General features: G+C 44.0%; 1 protein-coding gene across 2 annotated transcripts in view; it reads right to left on the reverse strand.

Moving 5' to 3' along the window:
* Cad86C (Cadherin 86C) overlaps positions 1–17,244 on the reverse strand; it is a 120,354-nt gene extending 103,110 nt beyond the window's left edge. For both annotated transcript variants that reach the window (XR_014708672.1, XM_084608959.1), the window contains exon 1: positions 16,889–17,244. The gene's annotated coding sequence lies outside the window, so the exon portion shown is untranslated. The remainder of the gene's footprint in view (positions 1–16,888) is intronic.
* Between the last annotated feature and the right edge of the window lie 2,154 nt (positions 17,245–19,398).

Below are 19,398 nucleotides of genomic sequence, written 5' to 3' on the forward strand. Positions count from 1 at the left end.
TGGACCTAAAGCTGCGCAGCAGACTTGAAATACATGATTTCAGCACGCATAAACTGACGTTACTCTCGAGCGTTCGTACCACATGAATTCGCTACTCTTCATTGGATGACTGGTTGAAAATTTTCAACGTAACTTGTGAGAGGGAAGCTGGGGCAGAAGGGTGTGCGAGCAGGTGTGCGCGTTCTTTTCTCGGAGTTTTACATAAAATTTAATAGTATTTCAAACTGTAGTGCAGAAACTAGAAATGCCTTGCGTATAAGACCAACGTTGTTAGCAGAAATAAAAGGACAGCGTTTTCCATTCCGGCTCGTTGGACTTCTATTACATTTTCGATGCAACCAGAAACCTACATAAGCGGGACCGGCCGAAATGAAAGTTTCATATTGGGGAGAGGGGTGCCAGGAATCAATGTGCGTGCCCGTCTGGCCTGAATATGAGTGCAGTCGTTATCGAACGTGCGGTTCAACATCGAGCGCCTGTCGCTGGCCGTGCCGGTGCAGCTCCGGATTTCCGACGAAACCGGGAAGCGAACGAAGAGTGCACTTTTTTCTCCCTTCGCTTTTCAACGATCGCCTGAAATGACCCAGTTTGGCGCACGGCCACGCCAAACACAGCGGCGCTTTTGGTCGGACCGTGTGGCGGGGCCCGCAGCTCGATAACAGGTGCCGGGGCGTGCTGGTGCATACGCCTCTCTAAAAAAAGGAGACTCGCGGGAACGGGGAAGGAGGCGCCCTGAAATCACCTTGCGCTTCCTTCAAGCTGGCCTCAAGGAAAGCGAAACAATATTTTTGGACCAAGATAAAGCGTGAACATAGAAAAGGAGGTGTTTGAATGTCGGAAAGATTAAGTACACAATTTATGCACCTCGTGTTTCAAGTGATCCACCACTATTTCTTTTAAATTGGCTATTTGAGGCATAATTATGTTATTACGGACATCCGGAAATGGGCGAATCGCATTAACTATTAAACTCCTGAATAAATTCTCATAGTGGACAGTTTAAGTATCAAATTCAGGATCCCGGTTGCTATTCAAGATCTGTATAGTCGGCCATTCGTAATAGCCAAAAAGTAAGTAAAAGCAGCCACTTTGAGGCGCGTCTATAGCACGTACGTACCAGGGACCAGGTTCTGCTGCATGGACCTTATCAGACTTAAGGTATATATCTACCATATCACGATCCATTAGTTTAGTAAAGAGAGAAGGTTGGCCTTGGTTACGACATGGCTAAAACGAGTATTTCGATGAAGTCTTTTCATCTGGTTATTAGTGCACACTTCCTTTCAACATCATGAATTCCTACAAATATCGCTTTATTACGGATCTCTCCTACATTACAAGCTATTTCAACATGGTATCAGTAACGGCAGTAACACACAACTCAGTGATACCAAAATTTGACGCCTACGTGATCACGCAAAAAAAAATATATATACAGCGTTTCTTTGCAAATGAGAATGCATCATGTACGTTGTCAGTTTCATGTCCGCGGAATACGTGGGGCTGGATTAGATGACGGGTATAGGTATCGCCACTAGGTTTCTTTTGCATCTCTCTAGTTCAGAGAAAGCAACTATACGGTACACGATCTGAAAGGATTTTTCTTTTCGCGTAGGGAAGGAGGGGGAGCGGCAAAACATTCAAGTTTTCGGCTGTGAAATTCTGTAACATCTACGTAGTTCGCTGCGAAAAAGGAAAAAAAGAACATTGATTTAAGCGCACATTTGAGGTCGCATGCCTCACAGCCAGTGTTGGCGACAACGCGTTACAAGTAACGGCGTTACCGGTAACCCGTTACTTTTTCGGTGACCTAGTAATGCACTGGTTACCATTTCGGAAATGGAATGGGTAACATACTTATGTTAACATTTCTTACTAACGTTAGGTGTCACATTACTAGTAGCTTTTTACTCCAATTATCCCCCTCCACCCCCCTTTCCGAAAAAATGAAGCGCAGAGCACCTAAAGTAATGCAGCAAATAAACAAAATGTACAGGTGGTCTCGATGACCCTTGCTGCGGCTCGCATGCATGCTTGAAAGCAGCTGCCTTTGACGACGCACCCAAGTAAAAAAAAACACAAAACATGGACGAACTCACATTCACACACTTTCCTGTTGCTTAAAATCAGCAGAAAGTTGTAGTTAACGGAAATTTGTCGCTGTAATAGTTCAGCGCTGTTTATCAACTTTGTTTTCAAAATAAAGTTTATTTCTTTCTATCTGCAACTGCGGCTAGTTTTCCGGTGATTACATTCCTGAGTGATCGAGGCTGACCTTGCACGTTCACATAAAAACGGGCATTTCTTTTTTGGGTTGCAAGGGGAAAAAATGGATATGTGAGCAAATATATTTGTTTCAGAACTATGCCATTTAAGCATTTTATTGCTACGCAATGTGCGCCTTATTTTGTTATTAGAAGCACACGGAGCATCTTAGAACATCCCAAGTTTCAGAATTACTGCAGATTTGTTCAGAGTCAGTGATGTTTTCTTTGTAAATTTAGAACTGATGATCCTGTTCATTTTGTGTTTAATGTCAAATTCAGAAAATGGCTTAAGCATGTGCCAAATAGAAGCCATAACATGTAGCTCTTGAGAAAACTTCAGACCACTATAATGTGTAAAATATTTTCGTCAAATCAGGATTCCGGTTATAATCGTTGCTTGGGCTAGAATAAATAAACTATGAACTTTATAAAATTGTTATCGTCAGATCTTGCAGCGAAGACGCACTGATTAAAATTTATGACCATGGAGTACCGTGTGGTCCTTTTTTTTTTCAGTAAGGGTAGAGGTAACGCATTAAATATTTTTGTATGTAGAGTAGGGCGGTAATGCGTTCTTTCTTTCTTTGTGTGTAACGAGTAAGGTATTCAGTTACTTTTTTCTGATAACGCTTACAACACAGATAACAGCCAAGTTTACATGTTTTTGATCATCAACAGTGTAATCATATTTATAAGAATTTGACCTGCCTTCTCTGTAATGACAGTGTGCTGAGGCTAAAGCCCAAGTGCGCACCACCTCAGAAATGTAAATACCACCACCCCTGCCCCCTCTCACCTGAAAATAAAGGCTAGAAAGTGATAGCTGACTGAGGCGATAGCGGCCATCCAACGTGTCCGGTGTGCCCGTCGCCACATTCAGTGCAAATTATCGTGTTCCCAGCCAACATCCTCTGTACGCCCGTTTGTTCCCTTCGCTTCTTTCCTTCGTTGCTCTGAGCGAAGAAAGACGCAGCCTTGCCCGACGCGAAGACACGCGCTAGCGAGCTAGCGCACAACTCAAAAGCAAAGCGGTGACCATCGAGCGAGTCTCACCTTCGCTTTTTCTAGCACTTGGCATTTGGCTGCCCACGCGAGTCGATATGTGCGTAGAGCGTTATTAATAAAGGCCGCGTACAATGCGCGAATGTACCTGTAAAGCCATGCGTTTGCACGCCCAGCACTGTTTGTCGCTCGATAGTGTCTCCGAAGTGGCAGGTTTACGCTGGGCGGCGGTGCCGCATTAACCTTGAGACGGCGGGCGACGCCTGAGCCTCATGCCTCGCAAACGGGCTCGGTAGGAAAAGCGGATCCCTGTTGCGTCTGTCGCTATGTGGCGTGTCATAGAAACGAGACACTGTCACGTCATTCGCAGAATTCGGGAATACTTGTTGGAATCGCCAGCGCCGGCCTTGTTTCGAAAAATGACGAGGAAAGTAATATATATATATAGGCGAAACATAAATGGGACTGATGGCTTTCCCGGTTCCATAATGATTTGCGGCACGAAACCCGAAACCGCCATGCGGCGGCCCAGGATACATACCACCGAGGACAGACGTAGAGACAGTTCCGGCGTCTTGCGATCCGACGCTGTCTCGTAGGAGATAGGCATACCTGGTCTCAAGAATGAGGAAGTTGCGCAATGTTTGTGCCCACTTTACATATCGCGGTTTATCACTCGACCAGTAAAATTCCGGTAGCCTCTGTGTTAAAGGAATTGTTGAGAACGGGGAATCTAAAATGTGGCAAGGGATGCGATGCGTCGTATTTGCGTGAATGTATCCTAATTAACAAGCAAACTGTTAAAATATAGGGTTTCAAGATTTTTAAGCACTAATAATCAGTGGGACATGAAGCTACTCTTTGCTTCCAGGCTACGGGGCACGGCTGGCCTAAAATTGGGAGAGAGCTACCATCATCATTTTTAAAACAACCTAAATTCAATTAGGTAAACATTTTAGTAGATGTTTTAGTAGAAACGCATTGCAGTCGTAGCTCTGTAGTATTGCAATTGGTATCATGCTCAAAACTGGCTTCAGTTATCGAGTTTTCTTTCCTCCAAATGGCCAACCTGTGCCGCTTAAGTTACGTATGCGTGACACCGAAGATTGCCGGGAAACTTCGGGGAGGAGTGATGCAGCTGCGACATACGTCGTCGGCCAAAGTCCTAAGGGTAATAGATAAAGTAAATGCTCTCTTTTTCCTTCGGGCTTGCAAAGCAAAATGAATTCCAGAAATAAAAATATGCGAAGCCTAAACTTTTCACACCTTCCTACAGAACGCAATTATGGCCGACTTGGCTCAGAAAAACGTCCGGCTTCGGACGGCAGGGTGGAGCACCTTTCCGACCTGGGGAAACTCCTCTGATTCGGCGATGAATGACGCCGGATAAATGCGGGAGCATCCATGAAGTGTCCAATAAAAAATAAACTTATCTTTCGTTCGGTGATCGCCCGTCTTACAGATACGTTGTTCGATTAATAGCACTCTTTTGTAAGACGTCTGATGACGTCCTCTTTTCACTGCCCTCCGAATTCAGCATTGGTTGAATTCCTAATGCCAGTGCCTCGCTCCCTAAATAGTTTCGCCTCCGAATCCTGCAGCATATGACCAGGATAATCGCCACGTGGAGAAACATTTGACGAACCAGGCATCTTTGTTCGCGCACAGATATGTGGCGAGTTCACCAAATTTTGTTCACATCTACACAGAGAGAGAGAGAGAGGACCTCCTCTTAACGTCTAGATAACCAGGCACCTGTAGTACGTCAAAGAGCCGTTTAAAGAGCAGTTTGCCTTGTGCTCTATTGGTGGTGCACTAGGATGGCGTCACTTTTGTGTGGCCATTTGAGCCACCCTTAGCACCACTGGTGTGCAGTGCATGCCGCTGTAGATGATTGCGCGCATGGTTGCTACCTTGCTTGCGTTAGACGGCATATTTACAATGCAACGAACAATCGACGCTTTTAGAACTCTGTGCACCCATGGAGCAGCGGTGAATTTTTTTCAGAATAGAATTTGGGTTATTTCAGCTCATTGCGGCTGGCTCCCACTCTTAGTCTCGAACAAAGATGCAGTTTTTCGTCTTGCTCTCCCCAGAACAGTCCACCATAGTTGACCGCTTGAACAGGCCTTACAAGCAATGGGCATCTACAAAGTGTTTGAAATTATTCAATGTAATTTTTTTGTTTTTCAAACGCTATTCAATATATGTTGGTACAATTCTTGCAGGCGAACATTACGGCAAGGCTGACATTATATATGTTATAGAGGGTAATGTTTAGATGAATATTTGCCTAAAATAACAAACCGATTTTTAATAGTGGTTTTTAGGGGCGGAGTTATAATTTAAAATTGAAGGCCGTCGTGTTGAAAGGTCAGTCCTTTTTTTCAAATTTGTTTAGTCTGCATTGTGACTAGAAATATGAAACGTCAACAATACCCAGTCGGAAAAAAACTACACAAAATTGTCTGCTGTCAGGAGAGAATTTATTTGCGGTTTTTGACAGTAACCTGTTGTGACAACAAACACTTTTGTAGTAACATCAGAATTTTCTGTAGTTGAAACAAAATGTCTTACAGAAACCACTGCAGAAAACGTTAGAATACCACTGGCAAATGCTAGAGAACTAGAGAAAATTCTGACATTTACGACAGAACTACAAAATAATTTGTTGCATTTTTGGCACAGTTCTTATTTATTTATTTATTGATTTATTTCGTTCTGTTTTTCGATAAGGTACGCAACAGAAAGCTCGGTGAGTTGGCTTTCACACGTTGAATATTTTAAAATTGCCTCTTTAAATTTATAATGGATGAAATACAGTCGCAATTTGTGTATTTAATGATGCAGAAGAAGTTGAGATTATTTTGGCAACAATGCCATGGCCAACGACACCATTATCGAAATATAAAATATCTGAGAGGTTCGCAGTCTAGATCAGGCGCGTGCCCATTCAGTTCTATAAACATACAGCATTAAGAACCGAATATTTCTAAGTGTCTACTCATTTCTCCTTCCGGCAAAAATACCATGATCTGAAAAAAACAAGCGCTCAAATAGTGTTGAATTTTTACTCAGTTATTTCAGAGGAAATGTGTGGTCAACAAAGAGCATTAGACAACGAATTGAATAAAAAAAATGTTTAATGTACCAAAACGACTAAAGTAATGGGGAAACCTTTCTGCTTGTCAACATAAGTTTCGACAACTTTGAGTTCTTTAACCTGCACTTATATCGCATAGTACATGAACATCTTGTTTTTGGCTTCAATCACAAAGCGGCCGCTGGAATCAAATCCGCATCTTTAAAATGAGTAGCTGAGCGTACTAACCGCTGAGCCACCGAAGCGGAGTAGTTTAAAGAATTAAATCTGGAAATGGCTGCACGGTTTATGGAAGTATCCGGGCCGATGCCGATGCTCAGAAAAGAAAATGACGTCATCGAAACAAACATTCAGTTCTAGCAATAAAAAGCATGGGCATTCGAAGATTTTTTTGCTCCGTCCGCCAGACTGTCATCCATAGCGAAAGCCAGAAGAGCGCCTTGCAGCAGGGCGTCAACGTGCTGGCGACCGTCGAAATCAGAAGGCCCAAAGGCCGTCAAGGCTGGACGAGTTGAAGAAATATAGTTGCACTCAAGCCTTCGCGTTGTAAAGCGTCTATAATTTCAGTGCGGTGTCCACTGGCATATCTTTGCGGAATATGCAGTTAATAAGGGCTAGAAGTTGTACTAATTGCACTGGCAACGTTCCCTGTCACATTACTGGTTGTTGTAGACAGTATGTGGTTACACGTACGGGTGGAAACGGGATAAAATTATAGTACGGCTGTGTATGATTGCACAGTCACTGCTATGTAAGGCATACCTCTGCAGGATTTTCTGTCACTGTTGGTCACATTTCGGAAAAGAGCAAATTTCTTAGCGGGCGAAGGTTCGAGGTTTCACTGTGCTCGTTAACAACTATCTTCGCCTCAGTCTGCACAGGATTGCGTTTCGCGTTCTGCCTTATGCCATTTGTCGTCTCCTTATCTTTAAGATTAGACCTGCCTTAAATAAAGTGCCTGCTGAATAGTAACTGTGATGTGCAAGTTATTTCGCTGCTGAGCAGCTCAGTGAAATTAGTAAACACAGGAAGCAAGAAGTGAGAATTCTTCCAAACCTAACCATTTACTGGCCTGTTGAATAAGGAGACTGCAAAACTGAAAACTTCCACACCATAAGGAAGTTGTAAAAAACTCACAGTTATCAGGAATAATCCTTTACGGAGTGAAGTTTCGAAGGATGAGCCCGTCAAAGCAACATTTTTATAGGTGAGAATAATAGCAACTAGCGAATAAGCGCTTATATTAGTGTCCATAAACAGCGAGATTCAATGTACGGGCATACTTAAGAGAAAGAAGTCCAGGAAGTCTGGACAAGCGCTTCTAGTTTGTATGGCCGCCACAAAAAAAGCCATGAGGCGCTGGACACTCTAAATCACCACTCGAATTTGGAATCTTCTTTTGCGCAGTATTCTTTTCTATGGCTATCGAAAATAGCTGGTATGACCGCAGCAACTTTAATCGCCCAGATTTTGCGGACAAGAGGAAGAATTGGATTAGGAGCGGATGAATGGGCCACTGAAAGGGAGTAGCCACAGGCATAATCCGGAAAGTGGCTGCCGTGGAGGAAGCGGGTTATGGCGAGTGCTGCGGATCCGAATAAGGAGACCGTAAATAGCGTGCCAAAAACGGACGTGCGGATTAAACGTGCCTGCTAGAAACGGTACTTCGAAGTAATGCCGGAACAGGGCAAGTTTTGATTCACGCCCTGGTGCCTGATTTTGCGAGAAACAATAATTAACAGGATATGTTCGCAGATAAATATTAGCTTCCACACAGAGTTGTGAGCGTGGGAGACATTCGTTTCCCACGCTCACAACAATCCAGTGATTTTTTTTTTTTTGCTTTTATAGTTCATGACTCAGGAGGAAGTTATAATGGCAAGTGGTTACAAAAAGTTTTTCGACACTTTGGGAAATGTTCCTTACGTTCTTTAAAATAAGAAAGTATCTTCTCGTCCAAAATTTCGCTGTTAGCATTTTAGCTAGCTTCCAGCAAAGTGAACTTAGTTTTGTTTAATTTGATCACTTTAACGTTTAAAAGTGAATAACGCTTTGAGGGACCACGTAGTAAACAGCGCCGAATAATTTCGACCAAGTCACACAGGCGCCTAGTGTTTCGCCTCAATGAAAAGGCGGTCACGCAGCTTTGATAAAAAGCAGGGTTCTAATATTTGACCTCCCTAACCACTAAGCCACCACGTCGGTTAGCGAACTATGCATAGGACGGGTCTGATCCTTACGCAAAACTTCTTTTACATAGCTCGAATCAGTTTTAGACCATAAAATCCTTGGGGGACATCATGTCTGTTGGGAACATGCACCGCAAAAAAAGAAAGGTTGCTAGTTTTTGGAGCTTAACATCCCAAAGCGACTCAGGCTGTGAGGGAGGGACACCGCAGTGAAAGATTCGGATAAATTCGACCACTAGAGGTTCTTTAACGTGCACTGACATTGCGCGGCAAACGAGTACTTTGCTTTTCGCCTCCATCGAAAAGCGGCCGGGATTCGATCCCGCGTCTTTGTGTGCAGCATCCTTGCAATTCGCTATCGTGAAGTCGTATTGTCATGCGAGAGCAGTCACATTTTCACGCAGAAGATAAACAGTTGCTGCCCGCCGAGTTCCCCGTCTGTCCACCAAATGAGTAGCTGAAGGTCCCGCTTCAAAAAAAAAAATTAAAATAATTAAAACATTAAACAACATATGTTTGGAAAGAACTGCGACGAGAAAAAGAGAAGGTTATAAACTTAAAGTGGTATCATTAGTGCACGAGATCGTCCGTAAGAAGCATAGCAAAGTGGCGACGATGTATGGGGCAAATGACGTCTTTTATGTCTCTCAAAATTTCGCCCAAATTTGCTTACGCTTCTCGTGCAACAGAATTCAAAATAAATGCAAGCAAAAAAAAAGCAACGAGAAGAATTTGGCGAAGTGCTTCATCGGTGCATTGTTGAAGTTGCTTTGGCCAGAAGGAAGGCCTACATACAACAGGCGGCGCAACGCATCATTGGGGGAAAATTTGCCGTCGTGAAGTGTAGAAGAGGAACACAATTATCAGAGAGGTGCACCCTGTAAAAATATGTGTGAGCCACGATTAGACAATATAGAACAGAAACTGAAATACAGACGGCAGGAAGTGTCTGGGAAGCATATCATATAAAAAAAGAAAGGAAGTTATTGCATCGGTGGCATGTGTGTGAAGCTCTAAGTATGGATTATTGCGTCTTGAACGTATACGAGTGAAGGTGGCATTGTTTGCGGCAGTTTTTGCTGTCTATGTCTCGTTCGTGTACTGTAGTATTTGCAGTCGAGAACCGAAAACAGATCCAAATAGAAGTTAATGCTTCCTTCTGCAATCTTTGTTTGTGATGAATGCGCGTTATACCGCTTCTTGAAAGGAAGTTAAAGATATTTGCCAGTGTAGGATAACAACGTCGTTTTTGAGGTGTTTAGAAGTTTGTTCTTGGTGCGCCTTTTGGCGAAGTCCTTTACATCGGTCTAAAGAGTGGTGCAGTTATTGGGTTGGTTCACACATTGAAAAGCTCGGTGCAATTGGTTTAAAGATGAAATTAGAAGTTAGTTATGTCACACGTGATACCACTACCATTAATGAAACCAGTGCAGGTTAAAACACTGATCTCTAAGGATTGCCGTTTGTGGACACGCAATTAAGGGTTTCGGCAATAACGCAAATACATACAGTGAATAATATAATTGACTAGTTCAGTTTTTTTTTTATTTTGGATCAACAACGCTGAAAAGCAGCTCTATGTTTGTCGACAAAAAAAAAAAACAGCTACTAACGCATGCTTCGCCGTTATAGAAACAAACCGCGAAATATTACTGATCGAAACCGCAGATGTGCCAGCCAGCCCAGAAAGCATCCGTTTGCCAGAGCACTCGTTCTGTATTCGGAACCATGGACCGATGTCGGGCGGCTTAGGTCCCAGTGGGAATATGTGCGTACTCGGAGAATCCACATCGAATTAATGGAGAGTCCGACTGGCGTTCGTGTCAGTGAAGTCCATTGTGTGCAAGAACAATTTAGCGTTTTCCTTTAAAATTGATTTGCAGTTTCATCACCGCCTGATCCCAGACAAGTCAATGAGCGGAGCAACGCACGCAGAGCTTTGATGCTAACTTCTTTATTTCCCTTTGAGAGTATGTCCTTGTGACAAACGTTTTACACAGTGCAAGAGTATATACGTGAAATAATTACTACAAAAATAGCATTTTCACCACGGTTACAATAATGCAACCTGTTCCAAGATCGAAATTCGGTATAAACGCCACACTACTTCCGGTATAAATAAGGTTTGCGGGAAGCCAAACCGGGTACTAGTATGGAACTCCTATCCCTAGCATTAAATGTGACCCTATGGTGCATATGCAGTGCGCAGAAGCCTTGTCACTGTTCCCGCAGAATGCTATTGTAAATCCCCGAACGCATCCGCTTCGCGGCGGCTGACAACAGTAAGCACGATGAAAAATGCGCGCAAGTGTTATTCGCATCGCCAGAGGCTTGGCAATCAATCCTCGCTCCAAATGCCGTCTTTCATTTCCTTTCGCCATTTCTCTTCCCTTTTGCCTGTGCTAAACTAATAAAACCTGCGCAGAAGATATGAGAAGGGCGCGGCGGTTTAGTGTGGTGTTCATCCGCCACTCTTCCGGCGCGGTGGTGCGGGGCCCGATGTCACGTCGGCGAATCTCGCGAGGTCAAATCCAGGTCAGAGCCCACCGCCTACCGCGTTTTCAGAGTGGCGAGTCCCCTTCACGTCGACACTGGGGAGTGAGGGGGATCGGAAGGGCGGGCACCTTTTCCAACCGGACTGTGGGATATTACGCGGAGCTTACTTAACGCGGAATATGTTTCGCAGGCGCGACCCGGTTTAATAAATTAACCCGCCCGCTCATCTGGTCGCCTTTCTATAGAGGTCATGAATTCTCATTAACACTCTCGTTTTCAATGGTGTCTTGGTCGAACGTTTGCCGGAAATTCAAAAACAAATAACAATAAATAATCTGACCCACGAAGAAATGTTTTCTTTCTTTTCTTCCTACTCAGTTGGGCCTCACCGGACCCGCAGTAAATGGCAATGCTTGGTGTAGCCCGAATTTCACTGCATTGTTCAACCTGCAGCAATATACTTGCGACTGACATCTCTTTCCTCTTTTTCAGTTTTTTTGTAGACCCCGTGCCCCGCCGCGGTGGTGCAGTGGTAAGACTTCCGACTAATGTGCCGGAGTACCAAGGTTCGATCTCGACCGCCGTCGGCTGCGTTTCGATGGAGGCGAAACGAAGTGGCGTCCGCGTGCAGTGCAATGTTAGCGCACGTTAAAGATCCCCAGTTGGTCGAAATTACTTCGGAGCCCTCCACTACGGCACCCCTCTCTCTCTCTCCGCTTTCCCTCCCACCTTCCTCCCTTCCCTTACGGCAGGTTTAGGTATTCACAGAACAAGTGTGACAAATACTGCGCCTTTCCTTTCCGGTGAACCAGTTATTATTATTATTATTATTATTATTATTATTATTATTATTATTATTATTATTATTATTATTATTATTATTATTATTATTATTATTATTATTATGCACCCCTTAAATTCATTCGCCAATGTGTCAATGTTCTTTAACCGAACAAAGAAATTTAACATAGCAACACCATGCCCAATTCCCCTTGCTAGATTTTTCCATTTGTTCTTGGCCGAATAAACTTCCTAATAAAGTATAATGAGTCATTAATACCGGCTGCAAAGATACATTTTGATTGAGGTAGTGAACATGTAAAATGAACAACACTTGTTAAAATTAGCATATAAATGCAGACGGTCTAACTATGCGTCCTACTGCCGACGGTCGCAAAATACTGACTGCTTTGTGGGAACCACCATAGTTTCAAAATATAAAGTCTCTTCAAAAAGCTTTTCCGTCTTCTCTACTTCAGTAGGCTTAAGTAGTAAATGGTCGGAACAGATGAAAAAGACGGCTGATGTATTCTGCACCGACACATCACACTGCAATCCTATCGTTTGCTTGATTGAATGGGTAGAATGCCTATCTTATCGCCACGCTGTAGATACTATCCAATCCTTATCACGCAGTACGGAACGTTCAATATGCAAAATAGGTAATCAAGATAAAAAGTTATTTAACATGCATAATGAATACAGTTCAATAATTTCGTAAATTAGATAAACGCCTATACAGTGACATGCTAGCGCAATTCGAAGTGCTTTGCCTTAGACGAGCTACAGATCCCCATAGAAGCCAGAGAGTGGCATGGATGTGCGAGCAAGCAATAAGTGCAACTGTCACGCACGCGCAGTTCCCTCTGAAAGAGCGTGTGAGTGGTGCCTTGGGTTTATTTACTAGGCTATCTATGATATAGGTCTTTTCTGCACTCTGGCATATGCTTGCAAACACTGCGTCCATTCTATTGACTCATGAACTTTACCGCACGCGCGCACACCCCGACGTACGGGTTGCTGTAGCTGGCCTCTATCGATTGTGTATGATAAATCTTCGGGGAATTCCTTGGACCGCAATTTGCATGCTCTTTCCGAGGATGCTGTTTCGTAACAAGCGTACCGGTTGGCGCTAGTCGTTCAATGTCATCCTTTTCAGGAGAACCGAGAAGGGAAGGAAGGGAAGTGGGTGGAGGTTATGCGAAAAAGGACTGGTAGGGAAATTCCCCTTTTGCGTTGATTTGAGTAGGCTCGTGGACTAAAAATGAAGCAAGTTCATGTTGCCACGGATTGAGGGTTTACGCCCTTTTGTGGCTATATAGGCCAATGTGCACTGAAAAAGATTTTGCATATTTGTTTGGAAGGTGAAATGTCAGTGCACCTTTCGATTTTCACCGGCAATGATGAGAATCCGCACGTTAAGAAAAACACAAAAAGCAAACAAATGTAAAAAGTCGCTTCAATGTTCCTTTTTCTGTGAGCGTGAATTCTTGGTTTTGCACGGTAGTCGCTAAGGCTTTGAAAGATCCGGATGAGGAGGAAAGTATTTAGCCAAAGACTTTCATTATCAGCTTGTCTCTGTTATATAGGCATTCGTTTTACTTACTTTATCACCCTCATAATGGGCTGAGGGTAGCAATAATGATTGCCATTTTAAGGAACATTGGTGCAATTAAAAGCGTACAGCTTATGCCCAAATAATTTAATTAGGAAGTCATCCCGCATTCGCGCTCAAATGCTGCGCTTTCCTTCTCTGGTGGTTTTAAAACCCAAGATAACAAGTTCTCAAAATTAATTAATCAAACAATTAACTAGTCAATCAGTCAATCTCTCAGGTTGTGATTTCCACAAGTTCCACAAGCGCGATTTATTGCGGCACCCCATCTACAACGAATAGTACTTTTCTATTTACTGCTGCTCTGAAGCCACAGTTGAAGTTAACCGCATTCTTTTTTTATGCAAAGATTTCACTGGGCTCTCATGTTATTCCGAAAACGCCGCATTTTTTCAAAGAAAGAACGCATATTGGATGAATGGTGCTTAGACTGCTGCTGCCGCACCGCTTCTCGTTTCATTATGAACCAACATGTCGATTGTCATAGGTGTGCGCTTTTATTAATTTCTCACAAATGAAATAGGTATTTGCATTTTATCTTGATATCCTCAGATACTTGTTAGTTACGGCATGCATTGATATCCCCAATCAGCTATGACGTAGAAAATCACACGAAGGAGGACATAAGCTATCAAACCTTAAGTTGACTGCGAGCTGCGGTTATTAGTGAAACCTTCGCGTGGAAATAATTTTAGCCTCAATTTCTCAGGGGCAAGTTAGCTCATTAAGACGGATTACATTCACATCGCAATGTACCGCACATAACATTTAAATGTAGACCGGACAAAAGCTTGTCTCGTCTACATGCGTTGCCCTATATATTAAGCAATTTCGTCGTTAAGTTGATTGCTTTTTACAAAATACAAAGCTTTCATCAATGGGTATTCGGGCAGTTGTTTTCTTTTTTATAGATATTCTGCACTAACTGTGGGCCTAGCGTGAGTTTTTTTATTACCACTTAAATTCTGCGCCTTCAAGTGCACTTTTTTTACTTCTTCTCCGGAGATTGAGATCTCCGTAGTTTATTTTAGTACTTCATTTGTTTTTGTTTCAATCGTACGTCTGTGCAAAATGGTTGCACGAAACTCACTTTATGCTTCGAGTTGTACGTGGAGCCTACCTTGATGCCTCTTATGCATTCGATTGAGCCCGAAGGGTGACGTGTCGACTTACATGGACAACCTACATGCTTGTGTTTGTCATATTTTCACGAATTGCGACGAACGTCACTAAAAGTGCCCTAATTTGTGCTCCTTGTTTCATCGAAAAGATAAATTTAGAGTGCTGGCATGCTGATCTTTTCATGTCCATAGCAGGAGCTGGACTTTAATCAAAAGAGAACAGCACTAAAGCAAGATGACTTTCGAAGACGCAAGACGAAGCGCTCGTGTCGTCGTCTAACTACTATCCTTTTCAAGATCTCCATCGACGGATCATTTTTATCTCTCACTGTGCTCCCCAATCCGAGTAATTGGCCGGATAGAGAGAGATGGTTGGCAGAGCACCTTGCCTTGCACGCGCTTTCCCGGGCAAGTGCGGCAGCGGTAATGCGCCAGGTTACCTAATAAAACATTCAGTTGGGCGAGTTGGCATAGGTTCATGTTGAAAGAAAAAAAAAACTGCGCACAAGATACTATCGACTAGAAGAAAGACAGGCACTTGTCATGTGCTTGTTTTAGTTCTGGTTTATACTCTTTTGAGTGCTGTTTTTTTTTTTCGACAGGTTACCTAATTTTGCAACATTTTTCAATTACAAGCCTCCTTCTTCGATTTATGACCGCGAAGCTTACTTCAAAATAGTTTAATGTAGGGACTCTTAACACGTTTTGATAATTGATGCTGAATCCATTCCGAACGCTTTTGAGTTAAATTTCAGCGCATTGACACTTCGGACCAGCAGCAGAAGCTTTTCAAGAAGCTTTTTATGACGGCATCAGAACAAGTGGCTCTTACCCGCGCCTAACTGTGTTAGAAACTTGATTGTCTGGAAGGGCGTCGACATTTTAATTTGCCCAGAGAAGTCAGTCTTAAAGACTCCTTACCGAAATCATGTCTCATTAGATATTATGAATGACACTAACTGTGCAGCATCAGGCACGTATAGTAGTATGTTGAATTTTGACGGCTGTTAGCGTTTGCATTTGTCAACGCTAGAAAGCATAACAATAATAATGTCATAAATAACTAGTTTTGATTCTTTCGGGTCGGAATTATATCATTTAATGTAGCGAATTAAGGTCAGCTTACCAGTATAAAAATTATACCTTAATTTCTCATATTTATTTATTTATTTATTTATTTATTTATTTCGACCTCAAAGGCCCCATTGAAGGGGTATTACATGAGGGAGTGGGTTACAGGGCATAATATTGCTTCGAGTGATGCTCTGAACATTGATGGCTCTGTATGGAGCACGACGTCGGCAGGTAAGTCATTCCAGTCTTTTGCTGTGCGAACGAAAAACGAATATAGATGCGCAGATGTGCGGGCTTGCGGAGGATGGGTTGTCTTTTCGTGGTTCGTGCAGCTGGAGATGCGGTATGCAGGGATGATAACAGATTCGTGCGAAATATGATAATAGAATTTATGAAAAAGAGATAGTCTTGCGATGCTACGCCGGTTAGCTAAATTTGATTAGCTGCGACTTTATTATACACAAGACTTGTATAAAAATTGCGATTGCCTTTTGAGAGAAAAAAAAACGCACTTTTTACGTTCAGAATGGCATAAATGCGTTCATGGGCTTTTGCCAAACTCTCCAATCATTGGTATGTGATCGGGCAAGCCGTCATTTTCTAGTGCCCCCAAAATAAAACGAAGCACAGGCCTCTGGAAAAAGTGGTCTCGTTCGTTCGGGCTGCTCATGAGGCAAACATCAAGAGCGTCAAGCCAAACACCCGGGTGACGCCGAAGCACCAAAGCTATACAGATGCGCCTCTTATTGCAGGGCGCGCCGCGAAACAAATTTTTTCTCTTTGGTGTGCTCCGTTCAATAGTTCAAAAATGTTCACAGGCAACAGCTTGAAAGGCAATGTCCTAAATTAAACAAACGACTGAGGTTATTCAAGATAAGCTGTTCGCGACTCTATATCTATAACCGGCGTCTGTACTGCAGGATCCTCACTGAAAGAAATGAAGACACGGATTGAGAGGAGCGAAATCAGGCGTGTTCTACACGCCTGATTTTGCTGATATCGCGGTGAAAGCAGCTTCTAGTAATATGCGTTGTGGTTCATACTAAGATTGGTTTTATGCGCACAAAAAGACGACACAAAAAGATAAGACAAGCAACTTGCCGCAAGCTTGTTACCTGCGTGACACGCATGCTAGATACCATTGAGCTTGTGAACAACACACCTCCGATTGCACTCTTAGCAGTTGATAACAGGTAACTACAAATAAAAGCTAACTAGCTTGCTCTTTGATAAGCGCTTACTTGCGGAGGCGGCTTCGTCGTAGGTCACGTTGGGAGTTTTCCTCCAGCGTTGACCATGACTGGAAACTGCCAGCGCCGCATGCGCTGGACGCGTCGTGCGCTTTCTGAGCGCTTCCCAGCGCCACGGCGGAATCCGAAGACCGCTGTCACCGGCGCCGCCGGCTGGAGACGGTCCCATGCGATCGCTCACTGCCCTCGTCCATCGCGGCACTGACAGAAACGCCGGTGAAGCAGCCGGCGCGTACACGGCGGGAGACAGGCAATGTCCGAGAGAGTGGGACACTGGGGCGGGCGGCCACCGCCGTTTGGCCCTGCCCGCTGTAAAGGCGGTCGCGCTGTGACCCTCGCGACTGACGAGCCCGACGCCCGGTGCGCGCCGGCAGCGCCCTCGTTTGGTTTTCCCACGTGCTGCTACCATTACCGACCCGTGTCGTGGTTTCACTGAGTGATGCGCCAGTGGGAATAATTGCGCGGGCGCCAGTGGAGCGGGTGTCGTCGAACTGCGTTCTATTGTTTTCAGCTGGGATTTTAGGGACAAGAGCATTCTCCCGGGACAACCGTTTTTAGGATTCGGTAAGATATTGTCGCTGCTGTTTATGGCTGATCATCGAAGCACAACCGGGGGCTTGCAAAAACGAACACAACAGCATTATTTTGCCGATGAAAGGCTGCCGCGGTTACGAAACAAAGGCACGAATTTGCGTCTGAAGCCCCCACAAGTGCTCTCCGCAGTAGTAGGTATGATTGGACGTATCCTTCGCAGATTATCTTTCTCCGCATTTCCAGTATGACGAGGCAAGGAGAGAAGTAGATATCTATTTCTTTAATTATTATTTTTTGCTTATTTCTTTTCGTATACGACAGGCGTTTGGCGGCTCCATGCTGCTGGGAACGCTGTCCAGTTGCAATTGAAGGGCGCAGATGGGGAAGTTATTGGTATGCCTAAGGCGAGAGGCTTCTGCAGCGAAAACGCAGCACGCCTTCGGGCGTACGTGAGTTTGAGTTCTAAAGCGCGCCGAAGTCAGCGCTTCACGTTATTCGTCACGAGTGGTGCACTGTGACGATGACTGCCCTGCCGGAAGATTTTGGGGGTTATGTTAGTAGTGCGATAAAAAATAACCACATTAACGGGACCGCGGTATAGGCCCCTTTATCCAGAAAATCACGCGTTGGTGTTTGAGCAAAAATCACGGGCACGTTTCTAGCAGGTGCCAGCTGGCTCGGCCGGGCGCTGATTTTACGCCGGGTTGTACGACGTCACACGACCCCGTGACATGGGCAAATTGGCAGGAGCTGCCAATCCGGGCTTCTCATTTCAGATGCAAGGCTGAGAGGAATGAAAGCTTCCAGGAACATTTGTATTCTTATAGAACGAGAGAAAGAAGATGGCTACACGGTATGAGTGAGAGTGAAGAGGTGGAAAAGCCTCAGTTCGCAGGTCGAGACAATGTTTCGAGAAGTACGTACACTTGTCGAAACGTCGGCTCGACCTGCGAAATGAGGCTTCCCTCCCCTCTACTTCTGTATTACGAGTCACACATGCTGCCCTGTATGACAATCCGGTACAGGATTTGTCAAAATTGTAGTGCCCAGGGGGTCTGCTTCTGAGCCGTGTAGTGGCGCTGATTTAGCATTAGTGGAGGTCCATCCCATTGGAGAGGGTAGGACAAACACTTTTCTTACCATCAAGAGTTTCGGAACATTGAAATATGCTTGAAGCCGCGCGGACCGTCTGGGCTCTACATGTTTGAAAAAAGCTACACATTCGTAAGGCTGGTTAAGTGGGGGATTTCATTGATATCGGGTGGTCTTTCACACAATCTGGTACCTTACGACTCTATGCTGTAGAGACCGCGTGAGAAAACTAAGGCAAAAATTACGGCCTTCGTGATTAAGCCAATAGCAAAGTGTAAGCACACGAACAAGAAACCGCAATGGAATCCGCGGACGGGAGTCTTTAACATGGCCGCGTCATACCCTTAAAGGACGATAGATACCAAATTTCGGTGGCATTTTTCTTCTTGTTAATGATGCGTAAGTCAATCCTGTACATCAGTCCGCAGGCAGTTTTCGCCTATGGTCGCTAAATAATTGATAACTTAATTTTCTTTTCTCACCAGTCTTGGTTTCGACTGCCGAGATATGGCTGTGACGTCACAATCATGTCTTGATGCGCGTCATGAAAAAATAGCGATATGATTACTTATTTTTCGCTTGTAGTGATTCCTGTTCTTCATACAGGCTGGTTTGGTCATTGTAGTGAATACAAATACACATCAATAATTACATATTGCTGTTTTTTCCCCGCTCGCATGACCTAGACTTGACTGGGACGTCACAGTCATCGCTCGGCTATTGAAACTGAAACTGAAAAAGGTGAGAAAAGAAATTCGATTATAAATTGCTCAACGCCCACAAACGAATGTGACGTCGTGATCTATGTACACTAATGTCCTAGGCATCATTACAAACTATAAAACACGAACCGAAAAATTAGGTGTCTAGTGTCC

Source organism: Amblyomma maculatum, chromosome 7 (assembly GCF_055883805.1).
Source record: "Amblyomma maculatum isolate TAMU_Amacu chromosome 7, ASM5588380v1, whole genome shotgun sequence".
Lineage (NCBI taxonomy): Eukaryota > Metazoa > Arthropoda > Arachnida > Ixodida > Ixodidae > Amblyomma > Amblyomma maculatum.